At 45.7% G+C, this 20072-nt stretch overlaps 1 protein-coding gene and 1 pseudogene across 10 annotated transcripts in view; one reads left to right on the top strand and one right to left on the bottom strand.

The window, feature by feature from the left end:
• Positions 1 to 20072, top strand: part of PTPRT (protein tyrosine phosphatase receptor type T) — a 945146-nt gene that overhangs the window by 487284 nt on the left and 437790 nt on the right. The window lies entirely within an intron of this gene.
• On the bottom strand, positions 14149 to 14630 carry LOC117015957 (ATP synthase subunit d, mitochondrial-like; annotated as a pseudogene).

The raw sequence follows: 20072 nt of genomic DNA on the forward strand, positions 1-20072 counted from the left end.
TGAAGCCTCAGCCCCTTCTCCCTTCCCCAGCCTGTGCTGTGTGAACAACCCAGCACTGTTTATCCCCAGGCTTTCTCCTTCCTCCTGCCCTGCAACAAATCGAAGCTATTATCCAAGGACAATGGGGGGACTGTGGTCCTTTTCATTCTGCAACAGAGAGGCAAAGCGGACAGCACGGGTATTTATCTCACTCTCTGGCTTTCCAGAGGCCTCATATTCATTAATAAATTAATCCTTCCTAACAACAGTTCCTTTATTAGGAACACACATAATGTGTGTTCCTCAGAAAAGGGGACTGAAGCAGCAGCCAAGGCTGCTGGTGACACATGGGACTCACCAGGTGGGGCCATTGAGGACCCACTCATTCCAGGGGCAGATGAGGCCACGTAAGGCCACATGCATAATTTGGGACTTGGAGCTGGCGGGGGGGGGGGGGTCTGCCCTCTGGGTATCCCTTGGACAGGCAGCTTTACTGCTCTGAGTCTCAGTTTCTTTGTCAGGGTAGAGATATTAATCTCACCAGGGCACAGAGTTTTCGTGATGTGTGGGTGGTATGTGAAGATGCTCTGCAAACTGTCACACATCACACTCATGTTCATTGTCATTGCTTCTGGGTCCCAGCGAAGATGCTATAATTAGCCACAGTTGCAGGAAGGCTCAGCAGCTGCATCGAGGATGGGGGTCAGCAGGGCAGAGCGAGGACCCCTCGATACCCAGGGTCAGGATGATGCTGAAGACCCTGCAGCAAAAGCAAGCACTCACAGACTCCGCCCCCCTCCCCACTCGAGTTCCCCTCTCCCTGCACCCCCAGCTGTATGTAACCTGCTGGCCCCTGACACCCCCACCTCCAGCTCCCTCCTCATGCTCACTGCCCTCCTGTGTTGGCACTTTCAGTCTTCCTCCGTTCATTTTATTTTTGGGTGTTCAGGAAGTGTTTTATTACTGCTCCAAGTGTAAATGCTGTCATTGATGAGCGATAGAAACATCCACACTGACAGTGGCCTCCTACGTAGCCCTGCTCAGCTTCCGAATCTTGGTTTTGGAAAACGTACCAGTGTGTTTCTGTCCAGTCATCCCATCCCACCCATGGTTGGTGGCTCCGTTGTCACCTCTGATTCCAAGATCTGGGTTTAATATAGTAGATGCTCTTCAGAACTGCTTTTTCTGTTGTTGTGGTAAAATGCACAGGATATAAAATTTACTATATTAACCATTTTTAAATGTACAGTAGTGTTAAGTACATTTCCATTATTGTGCAGCCAACCTCCAGAACTCTTTTCATCTTGCAAGACAAACTCTATACCCAGTAAACAACAACTCCCTATTCCCTCCTCCCCCAACCGCTGGCAACAACCATTCTTCTTTTTGCCTCTATGGACTACTCTTAGTACCGCCTATAAATGGAATCATACAGTATTTGTCCCTTTGTGACTGGCTTATTTCACTTAACAAAAATATCCTCAAGGTATATCCATATTGTGACACGTGTCAGAATTTCCTTCCTTTTTAACGCTGAATAATATCCCACTCTCTGGCTAGGCCACATTTGCCTACCAATTCATCCACCTATGGTCACGTGGGTTCTACGTGTTAGCTATTGTGAATAACGCTGCTACACTCACGGGTATACTCAGAACCGCTTCTGATTCGGAATGAGTGGCGCCACCTAATGGAAACAGTGGCAACTGGCGATGGCGCTCTCCGCAATGGACCCTCATTAGGTAGAAAACGCAGAAGGAACTCCAGTGTAACATTTAAATGACCTTGCACAGAAAACAAGTTGATCTCATTGGGTGTGAGAGCAGAAAGCCTCTGTGTTGTGCTGTCAGTGGCCCTTCACTTTAACAGTGTTTCTCAATCTTTTAAAAATTATTGGCACCGCCCTCTGCCCAGGAGCACGTTTGGACATTTTTTTCTGACTCTCATGAATGTTTACATGCTGTTCTGTGTGTCTATACTTTATGTATAGAAAAAGTAAGATTTCTTTTCACCCCCAGGAATGAACTTGAACCCCCTTGAGAACGTTCTTATGCCCACTGAGAACACGTGCTTCCAACAGATGGATTTACACTGAGGTTCTGAAATGAAGCAGCCACTTTGCGTTTCTTCAGAAGTTCTGTTACTCCCATCTACTCTTTTCCTCTTTGTTCCAGTTTATTCAGATGCAGTTGATCTAAGAGCAGTGATCTAGGGACCTCCCACCCACGGCTGTCCACTATGGTATTCACTGGCTACATGTGGCTACTCAAATTTCAGTTCAAGTTAAACAAAAGTAAAAATTTAGTCTCAGTTGCGCTAGACACATCTCAAGGGCTCGGTATTGTCGCGAGGCTAGTGGTGAGAGCATGGCACAGCACCGGTCTAGAAAATGCCCATCATCACAGGTAGTTCTGTTGGGCCACATTGAACAGGTGGCCCATAAACTTACCGATGGGAATGACCACAGATTCCCTGACATTACAGGTGTTGGAGCAGCCCAGACACCACTGGGGGACCATCCTCTCCTGAGATGCTTTAACTTTCTCTATAACAAAATCACCATACATCCTGTGAATGTTGCTATTTTCCCTTCACTGTATCGACCGGGCATCTAAAATCAGACAGACCGAGTAGGGACCCCAGTTTGAACGCTATTTCTTAATCTTGGGCAAGTTCCTTAGCTTCCTTGCACCTCAGTTTTATCACTTGTAAAATGGGGATCAGGCTGTCTGTATCACAGGCGTGTCATGTCTCTGTTGCATGTGGAGTTCAGAGAGAGAATGCGTGTGAACATATTTTATCAACCAAAAGGCATTATCTGAACGGCATCCGTCATTTCCCGGGGGCCTGGCACAGGGCAGGGGCTGAGCAAATGTAGGCTGAATTAGGGATGGTTGTTTTCTGTGCTGAAATCTGTAAGCAGGCAGCAAGGCTGCAGCCTCCGTGTTTTTCCAGTCCTGATTGTCTTGCCCTCAAATGTGCTGTGCTAGGTTATCACCCTGCAAAGACACATCCCTATGACATCAGTCCTGATAGTTAGGTGTACGTGTGTGCATGTCTCCCTGTGAGATTGGGTCCAGGAGAACTGGTCTGTTTATTACTAGGTGGAAGGGGTCCCCTAGGGAAGTAGAGGTATAGGAGGTGAGGTCACATACAGAGGCAGGGAAAGTCAGGCAGCAGAGAAGGGCCCAGGGGTGCATAGTGTGGCCAAAGCCAGCACTACTCAAACTTCTTGTGCACAAGACTCACAGAGGAGCCTGTTAAATCTATAGAATCAGACTCTCTGGGGCCAAGGCCCCAGAACCTGCGTGATGAGCATGCTTTCTAGGTGATTCTGTGCATCCTGGTAGCTGAGAACCACTGATCTAGGGACTGAGGTGGGAGGTTCTGAGCTCCTGTGACACTGGGGAGACCCCCTTTCCTGGTACGCACACTCCTCCCCAGGGCAGTGGCCCAGTGGCTGGTTTGTGTGTGGGGAAGGCAGTCTTGGCCCACATTCTTCTTTATGCCAGTTTCTGAAAGCCTCAACCCTTTAAGTCCGTCTTTCACAACTTTGCCAGGAACACCCTTGGCTCCAAGCGCTGAGCATATTTGGATAAGATAGTGAGACATTTGCAAAAATTGAGGTTGAGAATCGATGGCTGGGGCTGAGGCATTAGCTCAGCCATGATCACTCATGTGGCCTTTGCCCTTTCTGCGGGGATTCTGAAAAATGAGTAAATTAACACCAGCCGGGAGTGTCAAGGGCCTGCAGACCCGCAGCTTCTGTCATGCAGGGGCTGATGAGCATACCTGGGCCTGGGAGGTCAGTGTCACCAGCTTCCACCTGGACTTTGAATCCCCAAGCAAGGTCAAACAGTGCCCCACTACAGGCTGTGTCCCGAACTCAGGCCTGGCCAGAGATGGATTCAGCCATGGGACTGGAATCTGACCACGTAGCCCGTCTCCATCCAGGGCCGGTATTAGTGGAGTGTTTTCTTTCCTTTTCCTTTCTTTTTTTCTTTTCTTTTCTTTTCCAGCTTTATTGAGACATAGTTGACAAATGGAATTATAATATATTTAAAATGTGCAGTATAAAAAAATAAAATAAGAGGTGCACAATGACGATTTGATATGTGTATACATTGTGAAAGGATTCCCTCCGTCTTCTTAATATATCTATCACCTCACATATTTACATATATGTGTGTGTATGTGTATATACACACACACACACACACACATATATATATATATATAATGGGTGTATGTATTGTTTAATGGGTATATATATATATATATATATATATATATATATTTGGAATGCTTAAGTTCTACTCTCTTAGAAAATCTCAGTAACACAATACAGTGTTATGAACTGTAGCCACCATGTTATATGTAAGGTCCTCAGAACATGTTCATTTTATAACTAAGAGTTTTCTTATTTCCCTCATTCCCCCAACCACTGTTCTACTCTCTGTTTCTATGAGTCTGACTTTTTATTTTGTGTCAGATTCTACATATCAGTGAAATCACTCAGTATTTGTCTTCCTTTGTTTGGCTTCTTTCACTTAGCATAATGCCTTCCAGGTTCACCCATGCTGTTGCAAATGGCAGGATTTTCTTCGTTTTTAAGGCAGAATAGTATTCAGTTACACACACACACACACACACACACACACACCCCTCATTTTCTTCATTCATTTGTCCGTTGACAGACACTTAGGTTTTTCTATAGCCTGACTATTGTGAATGATGCTGCAGTGAACATGGGAGTACTGATATTTCTTCAAGGCGGTGATTTCATTTCTTTGGCTATATACCAGGAGTGGGCTTGGTGGATCATCAGGTGGTTCTATTTTTAATTTCTTCAGGAACTCCCGTACTGTTTTCCATAGTGGCGGCACTAGTTCACATTCCCAGCAGCAGGGCACAAGGGTTCCCTTTCTTCCACATCCTCACCAACCCTTGTTATTTCTTCTCTGTTGGGTAGTCGCCATTCTGATAGGTATGAGGTGATATCTCACGTGGTTTTGACCTGTATTTCCTTGATGGTTAGTGACGTTGGGCGCCTTTTCATCTACCAGTTGGGCATTTGTGTGTCTTTGAAAAAAATGTCTGTTCAAGTCCTTTGCCCATCTTTTTATGGGGTTGTTTGGTTTTTTTGCTGTTGAGTTGTAGGTGTTCGTGCGTGGATGCTTAATGGACTCTGTGGGCCTTTCTGTGGCCTGCCCTTGCATGAGCCTCAGCTCCTGTATCACTCAGGCCCCACGTCACTCCATGAGTCCTACTCCCACCCTGCCTGCTCCGACCAACAGAGGCTCTGAGATGCTCCTTCTTCCTTGGCCTTGACCGCATCCAGTTGGCCGGGTGTCCCACCGCCTACGTCAGACACCTCTGCTGACAATGTCCACACTATGGACAACACAAATCTCCTGGCCTAGGTTTCTTCTCACCACCCACCAGGCCTCAGGACGGACCTAGGGCCACGGGCCAGGCCCCCATGCTGTGCCACACGCCAGGGCAATGCAGGCTGTGGCAGGAAGGGCATGATGCAGTTATGGAACTCAGTGCCTTCCACGTGGACGTATGGGGAGAGCTTTTGTCAAAGAAAGCCAGCTCAGATGAGCAGTCCTGGGAGAAGGAGAAGGGCGAGGCACTTTGGGCCCTTCCATCCTCCTCCTCACCCCCTTTTGCTTCTCAAAAGCATTTCTTCAGGAGCTGGTACATTCTGGAATGCATATGACGTCTGACAGTTTAAGTTCATGAACTCATCCTAGAAAAAGTGCTACACACCTCACTGCTGAATATCAGTACGGTCATCTTTGAAGTACTCCCCTTGGGAAGCTATGCACTGATGCCAATGCCTAGTCCACCCTTCAAAGCAATGTTGGAACTCTTTTTTTGGAATGGCCACCAGAGCTGTCATTGCATTACCTTTGATGTCCTGAATATCATCAAAATGTCTTCCTTTCAATATTTCCTTTATCTTCAGGTAAAAAAAAGAAGTCTTTGGGGCCAGATTAGGTGAGTAGGGAGGGTGTTCCAATACACTTATTTGTTTACTGACTCAGAACTCCCTCACAGACAGTGCCATGTGAGGTGGTGCATTGTTGTGATGCAAGAGCCATGAATTGTTGGGGAACAGTTCAGGTCGTCTAACTTTTTGATGCAGCCTTTTCAGCACTTCCGAAGAGTAAACTTGGTTAACTGTTTGTCCAGTTGGTACAAATTCATAATGAATAATCCCTCTGGTATCAAAAAAAGGTTAGTAACATCGTTGCAACAAGTTCGTGGACTTAACTGTGAGACGTTGTACGTCCTGAGGCATCATCAGGGAGCCTGGACGTCGTGACCTTTAAGAGCTCTTGTGACTCTGAGCATATAAGACCATTTATACTGTGTATATGGTGCAGAGACAAGACATTTTGCCAACCAAGTGACTGGAGGGGGGGCACAGGCAGAGCAGACCGTGTAGATGGAAAAAAGGAGAAGGTCCAGGAAGACGATGGACTCGAGTGATGACACCAGCTAAGGAAGATCACAAGGAGAGGGGAGTTAGACTTAAGTGTTTTTTGTTTTTCTTTTGTTTTATTCTGTTTTTTACTCAGTGTGTCTAATTTGTCTGCAGCAACCTTGCTGTATGGGTGCTCTTGTGCCCTTTTTGCAGCCGCGAAGATTTGGTGTTCATGAGTCATGTAGGGAACAGAGACTGGCCTGGCTTTCAGGACCTTAGGAGGGCTTATTGGCCCTACAGAGTGCCTGCACCAAGAGGGCTTGTGGCTCGGGCATCTCTGCCTAGCTCCCTAGTGGATGGAAGCACAAGACAAATGTGAGAAGGAGAGAACCGCCTTCTAGCATATTCTGTTACATCCTCTCCATTCACCACCATAGCCATCCATATATGCTGGGATGCAAAGAACATCATCAAGAGAAAAAAGAAAAAGATACCTGCTATTGAGGCATTGTCCTGGGATATAATTGACTCTGTTTTCTTTATCAGCTAAAAGCTATAGTTTCATGAGCTCCTGAGGATCCAGACAAATCTGATTCCTCGTCTCCAGAGGGGTCTCCTGGCCCCTCCAGCTGAGACCCAATATCAGTAATCCAGATGAATCTCAACATTTCACAGGCCCCGTGTCTTAGCAGAGATAACGGGGAAGGCAAAATAGTGTACAACCTGTGGGTTCTCAACAGATGACTGTTTAAAAGACCAGGAAAGGCAGAGACAGGAGAAAAATGGGGGGGAGATATTAAGTAGAACACTGTTGACTCATGGCTCTCCAACTCCAGCGAGAAGCCCTGATTTGGCCCCATGAGCTCCTAAAGCCACCTGCAGTGCAGGTGGTGCTTGTGATGGACAGCTAAGAACTGCTCGTGTCTTCTCATTTGTCTTACTTTTCCATTTATTTATATGCGAATCCTTTATTGTCTCATTTGTTTCTACACAAATGTTTTTACACTAAGACCAAGAAAGCAGGAAAGAGATGTTGGCTCTGCGGCAGTTGTTGAATCTGGAATTCCCTAAGGAACCCTGGGTTGAGCAGAGCTGGACGTCCATGGAGGAAGGCGTCGGAAAGGTGGGTGGAGAGTGGTTACTGACTGGTGACGCCAATTTCCTCTCTCCTAGGTATCTTGGGAAACTCATCTTAGGGAGATGAGCCAGAAATGTCATTCTTTTCCACATACTGAGTGACGGTTTGAAATCTAACATTTATCACAATCTCCAGGTGTCACCTCCACAGGTATCCCCCTTGTCTCTCTTTTAGCCATTCCCCACTTACCCAGAATGAACTCTGAGAACATAAATCAGATCATGTCACTCCGCTGCTGAAAATCCCCTGAGCATTTAGAATGTTTCCTATTCCATTTAGAATAAATTTCAAAGTCCTTGCTTATTGTGGCCTGCAAGTCCCAGGGTGATCTAGCACCCCCCTTCCCCACCCCCCACCACCACACACACACACACACACACACACACACACACACACACACACACACACAGATACCTCTCAAAACTCATCTCTTCTTCTTTGCCCCACCATGTACTATGCTCAAGCCATGCTGGCCTTGTTTCTTTCCTTGGAACTCTTTGAGTTTGTTCTGCCTGTATGCTGTTGTTGTTTTTCTCGGTCTGGAATGTTCTCCCCCCTCCAGATCTTCACTGGGCTGGATGGTGCTTCTCATTTTGGTCTCAGCTCAGTATCATCTCCCAGACCAGTAGAAACATTCTCTCCCTCCACCCTCCCCATTCATTACCATCTCTCTCGTATATCCTGTTTAATTTCTTCATTACACTGATCTCTCTCCGACATTGTGTGTGTGTCGTTTGTGTATTTGCTTTTTACTCTTCTGCCATCCCTCACTAGACGGTGAGCTCCATGAGCACAAGAATGTCTCCAGCACCCCAGGCAATGCCTGGCACATGGTTGGTACTCAGTAAAGAGTTGTTGGGGAAATGCATGGCTGAATGGACAGTAAATGAAGGGGTGCTCTGTCCCCCAGCTCTGCCTTGGGATCTTCCATATTCAGAGCATGCAGGATATATATATGGTGTTTTTTATCTTAAATGTTTGCCAAGGTACCAGGCATGCATGTTGCACCTTAAGATGTTGAGGCTTAAAGAGGTTGTTTATTCGATCTGCCCACAATCACACAAGTAATCTCGGACAACCAGGACTGGAGACAAGTCCTAGCTGATTGGAAAGTTCCTGGCTCTATCATTATCTAATATCGGATGTTGATTAATGAGTGGCTGGGAAGGCTGCTTGGGAGAGGCGCATAAGGAATTCTAGGAGAAAAGACTAGCACAGTGGTTACCATATCTACTGGGACCTTACTGCCTGAGTCCCGAGCCTGGCTATACTCCTTTCTAACTATGTGACCTGCCAAATGTCTTAACCTCTCTGTGACTTGGTTCCCCCATCTGTAAAATGGACATATTAATAGCACCGTTTCTGGCACAAGGGAGCACTGTCTAATAAGTGTTTACTGCTCTTATTACTGCTGTCCTCTTCCTGTAGCTCACCTTGCACATTGGCATTCTGGAGAATAACCTGCCAGCACAAAGGTCTCTTTGTGAACCCCAGTCCCTCTCTCGCTTTCTCTCTCAACCTGCAGAAGATTTTAGAAGGAGTTTCTCTGTGACATGTGACTTTAGAGGAAGCGTAATGTGAAGCCTGTCATGTAGCAAAGGAACATAAACTTTAAAAGTGGAGACGGAAATGGATGTGTCCGTGACACAGAGTATTGGGAAAAGCCACCCATTACATTACATTTCTGCGCAAGAAAAGAACTGCAAGCAAATTGGGAATGAACGATGGTGGGTGGCAAAGACATCAAGAAGCAGAGCCAGTAATGAAGCACGGGGCCCCCTGATATTTCTAGCATCAAGGAAAGGGTGGTGTTAGTATTCTTTTTATAAATGGTCGCAAGGTATTTTTGTTGTTGTTGCTTCTTATTCACAACTGGTGTAGCTGATGTTCTCGGAGCAGCACTCTAGCTGGCCCGACAGCTGGTCTAGTGGCTGGAAATCTGTAGTTACAGAAAGGTAGTTCCAGAGAGGTCCTTGGGAACCATTTCACCTAAATGTGCTTATTTACAAATGAGAAAACTAAAGCCATGATGGGAACGGACACTTATGTATTCATTAATTCAGCAATGATTTATTGAGCAAGCTTGCAAGGCCCCAAGTTTGGTGCTGGAGAAAATCAAGAAGGTTCTCTCTTTCAGAATAAAACATACTCGGTTAACTCTTACAAAGAACTGTTTAATGGAGACAAACATGCAAAGAGCTCAGGGCTGAGAATCAAGACTCACAAGTCTTGAGTTCCAATACGAACTACCACTTTTTATCTGAACTGGAGTGATTTACTGAGCTTTAGTTCCTCATCTATAATCTGGGGAAGGTGGCCTATGAATCATCTTAGGATTTTATGAGCACCCACATAATTATAACACGTGCTGATGCTTGATGGCCTATAAAGCCATTTGTAGATGATGCTTTTGGTGCTGGTAGAATTATAATTTGCAAGCAGGGGATTGTAGCCACTGGAGTAATATAATGGGAAAATGAAAGAGGCTCTTGTGGAGGGTAGAGGGCAGATGGCATGTTGGGGGCGGAGCAGAGAAGAGCCACACGTGTCCCCAAGACTTTATTCTAAGGAGGTTGTCCTTTGTGCTATTTGGACTAAATGGGAAAGGATTCCATTATGGGGGATAGCTCATTCAAAGCCAGGCAGCAACTACTACTCGCTAGTATCTGACCATGTGACGAGCGTGAGGATGGAACATACTGAACCCGGGCATAGCCATTTGAGAGCTCAGAGTTTTGCAGGAGACACAGAATCATAAATGTAAAGATACAATGTAGTGTCTTGACAGGGCTCAGGACAGAAGGACCCCCAAACCCACCTTGTTGGGAATGGGTTGAAGGCTTCCCAGGACAGATGATGACCCAGCTGGGTCCTGAAGGCTACAGAGGGCTTGACTAGTTGGGTTACACCCAGAAGGGAAGTCAAGGAGGGCAGAACAGCACAAAGACAGAATGATGTGGCAAGGTTAGGAAATTGGCTGAGGCTCCAAGGAGAGACCTGAAATATAGGTGGGCGTGGTGGTAGGAACCATTTTGCAAATAATTTGAGTGCCAGGCAGAACCTGAGCTGGGCAAGGGGATGGTGTTTGTGGGAGCCATCTAGCTCGGTGGCATCTGGTTAGGATCCTTCAATTACAAATGTAATTGACAGTCAGAGTCAATCTTCTCCCCATTGTAGCCTGTGTTGGAAGTCACCGTTACTTTGTGAAATGTGCAGCCAATTCTGCAGGAAAGGTTTTCAGAATGGGGATGCAGACAGCACACATCATTGTGAAAAGGCAGATGGAGAGCACCCACACACCAGCAGGGAGCCAAGCACACGAGAATCTTCCCAGGGAGCAGAATAGTAGGACCGCACTTCCACAAGAAGTCACTCGGCTTGTGCAGTGCCCGATACTGTAATCCAACACTCCCACTGCACTATCGTCTCTCAAGGCTCCAGGAAGTAATGGAATTCTAAGGCAGGGGGCATTTCATCTCGAAGGAAGGCTAGATGGATTTTACTCATAAAACATGCTAAGCTCCTTTGGTTTGCAGAATCAGCCATATATCTGTGACAGCTGGGAGAGTGACATAAGAAGCCCATGGACCTCAAACACTGTGTGTCCAAACCTGAACTTGTCATTTTTCTCTCTCAAATACGTTTGCCCCCTTATTTGGGCCAACATCACCACCGAGTTGTCTGAGTCTGAGCCTAGAAGGTGCCCTCAATACTTCCCTGCCTTGAAGCCCCAGCCTCATAGACCCCAAATTCTGCCCCTTCTACTTCCTGTGTATCTACCTTGCTGTTGCCTCAGTGCCAGGTCCTCAGGGCCGTGTTTGCTCCCATGACTCCCTTCTCCACCACTTCTAATCCGATGACTTTTGTAACCCCCGACTCAAGCTTGGATGGCTCCCTGGGTCTGCCAGTATTTTCTTCATTCATTTATTTAGCAACCCTAGAGTACCCTCTGTGTAGCAGGCCCTGTCATAGGCCGTGGAGGGACAGAGGACAGCAAGACGAGACACTGCCATCAGTGCGCTCATAGTCTGATGGGGGAGGCAGCATAGGAAAGGGCAGTGGTAAGCCACCAAGAGGATTCTGTGTTCTGTGCTGTGTGGCTCGGAAGGTGGAGGCAAGCCCTGGCCAGGGACCAGGGGAGAAGTGAGAGGACCTTTTGGCTTATTCTTTTACCTGCCTGTAGTTCCTCTTCTACACTTGAAAAAACAGAAGGGTTTTATTTGAAATACCTATAAAAATAATGTTTATGTTATATTGAAAATGCAGAAAACAGAGCCAAATAGAAGCTTAAGTTTCCTCATTGTCTCAACCTCTATCTAGCTACTATTAAAATTTTGTGTTTTTCCTAACAAATTTCCTTCTGCACATTTATATTTCATAAAACTGGAGATGCCTTTGGGTATACTGTTTGTACACAGCTCTTTTTATTAACAGATACCGTAGCATTTGTAAAAGGACCTCTGTTGTTCTTTCTTGTCATAAAAGGAAAACATAGCTATTTCAAACAATTTTACAAGATGAAAACTACATGTAAAACAAAGATCACCTGCTACTCCCATACCTGGAGATAGCTCCTACTAACACCTGTGTGTACGAGTGTCAGACAAGTTCACGAACTCATCCTAGAAAAAGTGCTGAATACCTGACTGCTGAATATCACTACAGTCACCTTTGAAGTACTCCCCTTGGGAAGCTGTGCACCGACGCCAGTGTCTAGTCCACCCTTCAAAGCAATTTTGGAACTCTTTTTCTGGAATGGCCATCAGAGCTGTCGTCATATTACCCTTGATGTCCTGAATGTCATCAAAACGACTTCCTTTCAATATTTCCTTTATCTTTGGGTAAAGAAAGTTGTCATTGGGGGCCAGCTCAGGTGAGTAGGGAGGGTGTTCCGATACAGTTATTTGTTTACTGGCTAAAAACTCCCTCACAGACAGTGCCGTGTGAGCTGGTGCATTGTTGTGATGCAAGAGCCATGAATGGTTGGCGAAAAGTTCAGGTCGTCTAACTTTTTCACGCAGCCTTTTCAGCACTTCCAAATAATGAACTTGGTTAACTGTTTGTCCATTTGGTACAAATTCATAATGAATAATTCCTCTGATACCAAAAAAGGTTAGCAACAGCAGTGCAACACGCTCACAAACTTAATTGTCAAACTTAATTGTATGTTCTTTCAGAATTTTACGTTCAGATGCCCAGTTAGGTGTAAATGCAAATATAAGAGGGTTGTCAAAAAAATGTGTAAAATACACACTTTGGTCAACGCTGCTCAAGCAGTAGTTCGCCATAACCAGAAGTGTCTCGACACTGATGGTAACCACTTTGAACACCTCTTGTAATTGCAGAAGTCAAACGTGACTTGTATTCATCTTTTGTTATCGGTATATATTGAGTATTACAATTGTAATAGTTTTCCTTTCTTAAAATGTGTATACATTTTTTGGCACCCTCTGTAGCTATAGGTGTAGGTGGTCTCAATCTTTAACCTGATTTTCTACTTAATACATTATAGCTCTCTTCTTATTTAAATATATTTTGATCACGTGTGTCTTTTTTTTTACATCTATAGAATATGACTATATGATACATCTATGTGACTAAGTTAATCAAAAGGGAGGTTACCTTGAGTGATATTCCTTATAGATATATCATAAATTATATAACTAATATCCTATTTATTGATATTCAGGTTGCTTCTGGATTTTCATGTCATACAGCAGAATGATAAAAAGATTTGTATGAGCATATATGTGCTCTTGTCCATTTATTTCCTTAGGATAAAGTTTTAGAAGTGAAATTGCTATGACAAAAATTGTGAGCATTTTATACTTGGGGCCATATATGTGGGTGGCAGAATTATTAGTTGACCTTTGTTGATGACCTAGGTCTTTGTATAATGAGCTCCCCTCGAGTGTGAGCGAGTGAGACCTGTCATTGCTTCTGACCAATAGATTGTGGCAAAGGTGATGGGATGTCACTTCTGTGATTATGTTACCTTACAGGGCAAAAATGAGTGGGTTTTGTAGATATAATTACAATGTCTAATCAGTTGACTTTAAGTTCACCAAAAGGCAGATAACCATGAGTGAGCCTGACCCAATCAGGTGAGCACTTTAAGAGACGGTCTGGAAATCAGAGACTATCTGGCCTCGAAGAAGCAAGCCACCATGAGCCTACAGCTGCAATGAAATGAATTCTGCCCCTAATCTCATGAGCTTGGAAGAGGACCCCAAGTCTCCGATGAGATCCAGTGCTAGGTGACGCCTTATTCAGCCTTGGGAGACCCTGAGTAGAGAGCTCAGCTAAGCCCTGCCTGGATTGCTGACCCACCAAAACTCTGAGATAATAAGTGTGTGCTGTTTAGCTGATACATTTTTGATTTATTATAGAGCAATAAACAGCTAATACAATATAGGAGAGCTGCCTCCGATAAATCATACACAAACCAGTATGAAAGCTTCCAATTCCACGGGGTGTTGGCCAAACTTTTATTTTTATTTATTTTATTTTATTTATTTATTTATTTTGCACTATGTAATTATTTTTAATGTCGAGTGTATAATACGAGGGCCAGAGCTTTCTCCCAGACTCAAGCTTATAAATTTTCAATTGGTTTGTGCGGCCAGGAGGGATATTTCTTGTTGTCTAGTTTGGTTTCTGGGAAGATTTCATTCCAGTCCTCAATGGCCATCTGATTGAATGGAATTATGTTCTTCATCTTCTCCAGCTCTTTCTCGTACTGCTCAATCCTAGTCTTCGACAGAGACAAACACTCAGCACAACTTTTCAAATCTTTTTCGTCTGCATCTCCCAGGCTACTGTGTTTATCCTCTGGGACAGGAAACTTCAGCACATTAAACTTCTTGGCAAAGTCATCTACCAAGCCGGCCTTCACAACACTGGCCTTGAATAAGCCCAGGTGGTAGCAAGTGGATTCTCAGGTAGAGTGGCCAACCTGGAGGTGAGGGTCTCATTCCAGGGTTTCAGGGAGTTAACAATGGCCTTCTGGTTTCAGGGTATGATTTCCCCCAAAGCCACCCAGTCAACGGCTTTTAGAGCAAGTTTTCGCCCAGCCATCTTGAGCTCCTTCACCGACCCTGGTGGCCCAAGTTCACAGCAGCCTGGCCAACCGTGTAAATCTCTGCCACTCAAAGAGGTTAAGAAAAACTTAATTTGTGGCCCTCAATTACAAGTGAGGTTGCACGTTTTCCATATTTTTACTTCCTTTTAAATATCATTTTTAGTGTATCCTCTCCTTAGTCATATGGTTTAGTAATCATATCCTTTGCCTATTTTTGAATTTTTCTTATTGGTTTGTGAGAGCTCTTTATATAAGTGGAGGGCAGGAAAGAGACAAATATAGGTATTGTTTTATCTGTTACAGATCTTGCAAGTACCTTTTTTTCTCCAGCTTGGCTATTTTTTTATTTTTTTTTTCCATTTCAAATGTTGTTTATGGTATTTGGTGAGGATGGATATGGGTGTTTTCTCATTCTGTTGAGTTTTACAAAGGCCACTCTGGTAGTCTGTGTGGAAGATGGATTGACAGTAAGAGACCAGTGCAGAGGCAATTGCATTAGTCCAGGTGAGCTAATGGAGATGAAGCCTGACCTACATTAGGTATTACCGGGATGGAAAAGGGGGAATCTGAGCCCAGAGACATTTTAGAAATAGACTTGGCAGCGGTTGGTGTTCTGGAACTGGCTTTTTACTAAATGAGAAATGGAGATTTAGAGGTGAAGCATGTGATGTGTAGTCCTGCTTGCATCAGTAGGTACTGAGATCACGGAGGAAGTTGCTCCCACGTAGAACTGTACCTCCAGAGGGCCTGGGACTAGCAACCCCCTGAGAGCAAGCAGTGCGCATATCCTGTGATCCCAGCCTTATCTTCATTTCCAGTGGCTAGATGAATGCATCATTCCTGGAGGTTCTTCTTCCCTCCCGAAGAGACAGAGGTTCCTTCCTTGTGTTTTCTTTAAACCTCCCTCACCAGACCGACCTCTGGTTTTGAAGCTGAGCAGATGGGCAGGGGTGTTTGCTCAAACAAGGATCCATCTGGACATGCCTGGTACAGGATAAATTTCCCCTTCAATAGCCTGGGCAGTCTTGTCTCCGGGTAGGGGTGGCAGTGAGCAGGTGGAGAAGTGTTCAGCGAACTCCAGTGAGACGTTAGACATCACTTGAAAGTCGTTAGCACGATCAGAGAAGGTAGCCTGTTCTGTTCCTAGACTCTAGTAGATTCCTCAAACCATCGGAAATGAAGAAATGGTGGCCACAGTCTGTAGCGGCAGAAATGAAGACCTGTCCTATAGAAGGTTGACACATGCTTGGGGTCTCCCACTAGTGGGCGTAGGGGGGAGACACCACAGTAACAAAGCTGAGGTCCTGAAAGCCTTCTGGCCCTGCTGAGCTCAGTATGAGTCATTCAAAACTCTCTTGGTCCCTTGTTTTGTTTAGTGCAGAGTTTGTCAACTGGGGGCCATTTTGCTTCTATTCAGGGGACATTTGACAACATCTGGGGACGTTTTTGGTTGTCACAACAGGAAGAGTGTTTCTGGCATCCGGTGGGTAGAGGCCAGGGGTACTTCCAAGCCATACCTCCTACGGTGCCTGGGGCAGTTCCCACGACAAAGAATGATCTGTCCCGAAATATCAATAGGGCTGAGGATGGGAAACCCTGGTTGAGTAGGAACAAGAGGACTGGGGTGAATTAATGATTGTCCAAGTCAGAGATGTGTCTGTGAATCACTGAACGCCCGGATCCTTTACTCTTTCCCTGGGGTCTCTGCTGGGAGCTGCTGGGCCTCCTTCGTGCTGATGGGAGCGAGGACTCAGCACCCTTCGCTCTCCCCCAGAGTTCTGGCCACAAGCAACACGGCTCGTCCTAAAGCTGGAGAGGAGAGAGCAACAAGCCAATCCATTGGTGAAGTCCAGCAGGATCTTTCCTCTCAGTCCCCAAGTCTGACCTTTATAAACATTCACTACCACATCTTGCACCAACCCACAGGAGGACTGACATCAGCTTTGATTCTGGTGATCCATTCACTTTGCCCAGAGTGAAGCACGGTGTCTACCAGCTGCAGTTATCCACGGGCAGAGGGAGGAAGAAGGAGGTTGGATTTTTGAAATGCGGAGAGTGGTTAAATATTTGATGTGGCTTAGCATGAGCTGGGCATTCTATAGGTGACAGTCAGAACAGATTATTTGGATTCTCAACTCCTGGGACAGTGGTCTGCTAAAGCAGTCCAGAGAAAAGGTGAAACTGAAATAAAGTAGCATTAAATGCTATCTACATCTCTCGAGCGTCATCTGAATTTTCTGTAGGTACAGACAGGCACATCCTTGAATAGCGTCATTTCGTTCAACTTCATTTCATTATAAGGTTGATGAGAGGGGGAAGAAAACGTCAATTCCTGGCCAGGGCCACTGTCCATGTGGAGCTGGCATGGTCCCCCACGTGTGCGTGGTTTTCCTTGGAGACTCCGGTTTCCTCCCATACCTGAGAGAGGTGCATGTGAGGTTAATTAGTGTGTCTACACTGTCCCTGTCTGAGTGAGTGTGGGTGTGTGTGATGCGCCCTGAGATGGAAGGGTTCCTGAGCTGCTTGCACCCTGAGCTGCTGGCAGGCTCTGGCCACTGTGACCCTGACCTGGAATAACCGGGTTGGAAAATCATTATCTTACTTGATTTGATTTGTCTTTCTTAAATGTATGTATACCTCACCATTATTTACTGTCTAATATTAGAAGTGTTTGGGGTATTTATTTAGAAGTTTGGTGATGTTTTGGTGACCAGAAATATGCCTTAGGAGCTTAACTCTTGTTTCTATCGTTTAGCCTAGAGTAAAACTGGTTTTCTGATACGTCATTCCATCTTTTCTCTCGAAGTCACAGTTTCTAAGAACCTATCGACGATGTTCAGTGAGGACTTACTATGTACAGATGTTAAGAGTTACTTTAAAGATCGACTCCAGATGGAACAAGATTTCCCTTTCTTTCTTTCTTCTTGATGTCTATTGATAGTAGCTGCATTCTTTTTGTCCCGAGACAGAGAGAGAACAGACATTACAAAGAATAAACATGGGCCCTAAATCGTCACTCATAAAGGGTATCGATGCCTGTGTTCTGTTTCCATGAATCAATTTTAAGAAGGAAACATTTTTCGTGTGTTTCAAGTCTGTCTCAGAAATGGTTTCGGTGGGGCAGAATCTGGATGGACAGCGGCAAATGGGATTTGCATGGATGCAGCGTAGTCTCCAGCCACCAATCCCCAGAGACTTCTCATCCTCGTCATCCTTAAGCTCACTTGGCAGGAGCTGCCTCTTGTCTCTGTCCCCGCCCCTTCTCATCTGGTGTCCTGATACTCCTGCTTTGGCTGTTATGACTGTTTGTCTGATGGCTTCTTCTCTGAGACCTCTCCCCGCTGCCATGCAACTCCTGTCTCTGTTACGGCAATTTCATCAACACCCAAGACTTCAACCAACTGACTCCACAGATAACTTCTAAATCCATGTCTCCAAGCCTCAGTCTCTTTCCTGAACCATAGCCCTCCCGGTCAATGAGGTAAACACACATTTATGGGGCTAAACTCATTCTCTCCCACTATCTTCCACTTCTGGCAAAGGACCCTATGACTTATCTTACCCTGTTAGGTCAGGAAACAGTCTCAGGTTAGCTTACAATGCGATCCTTCGTTGTACTGCTGAGGAGTTGACTGGATCCTTCTTGCCATCGTGCTGCCATTATGCATAGCAGGGTGGACATCTGTTGTCGTTATCACCTTAACGTGAGTCCACGCAGCAAACTGTCCACTCCTCTATGAGAGCTTAAGTTTGCCGGCAAACAGGGAAGCAGCCCCTTCCTCCAAATGGCGTTTTCACAGATTAGATGAGCTGCCCAGCTCTGCCTAAGTGGCAGTAAGTCAGCTATGTGACATCACACATGTGTGACCCACTACATGGCACAGCATCTAACACAACTATTAGGAAGATAAAATAGAAGATGAAATAATGTGTTAGACAATGACCTGGAGGGTGGACAGGGCAGGCTTCTATGGGGACGTGACATAGGAGGTGGTGTCTGAATGGTGAGCAGAACCTGCCTTCCCAATAATCAGAGGGGAGTTTCAACCTGGAGGCTATCAGAGGCGTAGGTGAGGAAGGTGTGCAGTGGATGGCGTCCTCCAGGAGGGACCAGGTAGGCAACTTTTTAGGACCTTGCCTTTCTGATGATTCTGACATCTCATGATCATTCCTGTACCTCCTCTGAGACCCGGGTTGGGCCAAGATTCACGAACTAGAAGCTACATTTCAGTTTCTGCCTCTGCCTTTCCGTATTACATAGTCGAGGACTCTATCGCTCTTTGGTTTGATCCATTAATGACCTAATCGTCCTTGTAGTCTTCCCACGGCTGAGTTTTTTCACATGCAGGAGACTCACCAACCGTTCCACTACACTGAAAACGGAGGAAACACTTGGGGATATTCCTCAGTGTCATTTGTCTTTGCAAAGATTCAGAAAATGCCTAGAAGCTGCCTTTCAAATCCTGGATTGAAAGTGGCAGGGGCTGGAGGCATGGTGAGGCCGCGTCTTCAGAGGCTTGTGATGGAAACCAGGGAGCCACTGCTGACTGGCAGGCACCCCAAAGGTGAGGTCTGTCAGGTTGGCACAGGAAGCAAAGTCCGGGGAGACGGACGGGATATTCGCCGTGAGTCGCTTGCTGTCTTCTAAGCATCATGCATCTCCTCGTCCTTTTTCTCCACCTTGCGCTGAAAATGCTTGATCTATTTAATACCTCGCTGGCTTGAGGGAGGAGCGAGACACAAAAGCCCAGCTTTGATGGCTCCGTGTCGCTCTGCCTGAAGTCACGGGAGTGTGGCCTGTGACCAGGTGCAGCGCAGTGTGCCCCAGGGTGCACTTGGATTGTGTCCTTGTGTGTCTTTGGCAACATGTGCTCGTTATGTATGCAATGTGGCTTAAAGGCAGGAAACAAAGAACAAGAAGAAATGGCCTCTCTCTGGGCAGAGACAGGCAAGTGGACGTTGCTTATGAGGCCAGTCAGGGCCTCGCCGGCACGTTTGGCATGATGGAATCCCTAGCGAGGTAACCACAACCACAATTGTGGTGGCCGCCGGAGCTAAATAGGCAGCTTGGGGTATACCCTATTTGCGCACACTTTGCTTTTTATATACATTACTCCCGTTGAAGCCCTCAAATCCCTCTGAAAGCCATTGCCATTGTTCCCATTTTCCTAATGAGAAAACTAAGGTTCAGCAAGATGTAGCCAGGATCTAAAGTTTGGAGAAGGGAGCCTAGGGCTAGTGGAACAAGATGAAATCCATAAAGCAATGCCACATTTTAGCTGTGTTCCTGCTTCTGGGGCTTGTTTTCATGTAATGTCACCATATTACCTTGCAAACAGGTGGAGTTTTTCCAGGGAACGCACGCGTGCGCGCGCACACACACACACACACACACACACACACACACACACACACATCCCTATTTGTTTCTGTCCTAG

This window comes from Rhinolophus ferrumequinum, chromosome 23 (assembly GCF_004115265.2).
Source record: "Rhinolophus ferrumequinum isolate MPI-CBG mRhiFer1 chromosome 23, mRhiFer1_v1.p, whole genome shotgun sequence".
NCBI classification, from domain to species: Eukaryota; Metazoa; Chordata; class Mammalia; order Chiroptera; family Rhinolophidae; genus Rhinolophus; species Rhinolophus ferrumequinum.